The sequence below is a fragment of the Callospermophilus lateralis genome, chromosome 6 (assembly GCF_048772815.1).
Source record: "Callospermophilus lateralis isolate mCalLat2 chromosome 6, mCalLat2.hap1, whole genome shotgun sequence".
Lineage (NCBI taxonomy): Eukaryota > Metazoa > Chordata > Mammalia > Rodentia > Sciuridae > Callospermophilus > Callospermophilus lateralis.
The window spans coordinates 60,432,834-60,434,677 of NC_135310.1; the positions used below are offsets into that span (position 1 = coordinate 60,432,834).

At 34.8% G+C, this 1,844-nt stretch overlaps 1 pseudogene; it reads right to left on the reverse strand.

The window, feature by feature from the left end:
- Nucleotides 1-377: 377 nt before the first annotated feature.
- Nucleotides 378-1,172, reverse strand: LOC143401879 (dnaJ homolog subfamily B member 6 pseudogene; annotated as a pseudogene).
- Nucleotides 1,173-1,844: the final 672 nt, after the last annotated feature.

The window sequence follows — 1,844 nt, forward strand, 5'->3', positions numbered from 1 at the left end:
CTTTCATTGTTAAATAATTGAAAAAAGTAAAAATCATTTCTATAGATGACTCATCCTGGCAATGTTTACTTCGCAGCTGGTTTGACACTACCTGACTCACATGTCAAACACAGTGGAAAGCAGATGCACACTACTGTTAGAATATAATTTATCTTAGCTTTACTCAAAAGTCAAGTCTCACCTTGGATTACATTTAATAAAAGAGCAAAGTGCATACAGAGATTAAAACAATTTTGAAGGCATATACAATGGTCCTATTTTGTGGTCCCAACAATAATAAACTCAAAGGTCTATGACAAATAGGGGAAATGATGAACTGTTCATAAATTCTTTAGGTTAGGTACAATTATACTGAAAGTTGAGTTCATCTTAAATCTTCAAAAACTGTTCCTGTTAATCCTCAAATGGTTCTTGTTATGATTTAACATTTCTGTTAAATGCATGCATTGAATTACTTGATTCCAAGTGTAGCAGTGTTCCTTACTATACATCGTTAAGGACTTTGACTAGCTGTCTTCTTCAACTTCTACTTCTCTTCACCATTCTCAATAGTTCTCTTAGTAGTGATTTTTCTGCTTTTAACTATTTTGGTAGAAGGTGATAAACATTTGAAATTGCCCATCCTGCTGCTGCCAAATGATGCAGAAGAGAATGAAGTGATGCCACTGTGACTTAGTGACCCAAATGAAGTAAATCCTGTATTAAATGAATAAAAATCACTTCCAAATTATAGAAATCCACTGAAAGCAGAGAAAAACAAATTGTACCTTGGTCTCTGCTTCCTCAGGAACCTTTTCAGGTCCCAAAAATGTCTTCAGAAGGGTCTTCAAATAAGTCAAATTAAAGTGGGTCCTTTCCACCAAAAAATTCCCTGAAGACATCATCTAGGTTCTGGAATGTGAAGCCAAACTCACATGGACCATCAAAATGACGAGCACCTCCTCCTCCACAGTCTAATCTTTCTTTGACAAAGTTGTCATAGATGTCCTATTTTTTTTAAGCATCTGATGATGCCTCATATGCTTCAGCTACTTGTTTGAATTTTCTCTCTGCTTCTTTTTTATTCTCAGAGCTTCTAGATGCTTCTTTAGAGCCAGTTTCTGGTATGCCTTTTTAATATCATCTGGTGAGCCATGTCTCTGCATGCTTAGGTCTTTGTAGTAATCCACCATGTTTTAATAAATTGTTGGAACAAGTCTGAGGTCATGGTGCAGCTACCTGGGTGGCAACAGCAGCTTCTTGCTCATTTATTGATTAGGTTATTTGTTATGTTTGTGGTGAGTTACTTGAGTTCTTTATATATTCTGGATATCAATCCTTCATTGGAGGAGTAACTGGCAAACATTTTCTTCCATTATGCAGGCTTTCTATTCATGCTGTTAACAATTTCCTTTTCTGTGCAAAAGTTTTTAAATTTGAGGCCATTCCATGTATTGATATCTTGGTTTTATTTCTTGAGCTTTAGAGGTCTTGCTAAGAAAGCTGTAGAATAATAGGAGGTTTGGTGTTAGTTTTTCTTAAATATCTGATAAAAATTGACTGAGAATCCATCTGATCCTGGGGTTTTCTTTATTGGAAGATTTTAAAATTCTCACTCTAATCTCATGGCTTGATATTTGTCTGTTTAGATTTTCTATATCATCCTTGTTTAGTCTGGATAGATCATTTATATCTAGAAATTTGTCAGTATCTCTGGATTTTCCAGTTTATTGGAGTATGAATTTTCAAAATAATTTCTAACCCTCTGTATCTTATATGTGTCTGTGGAGATATCTTCTTTGTCATCTCTAATTTTGTTTATTTGGGTGCTCTCTCTCTCCCTCTTTCTATGTGTCTTTGTTAGT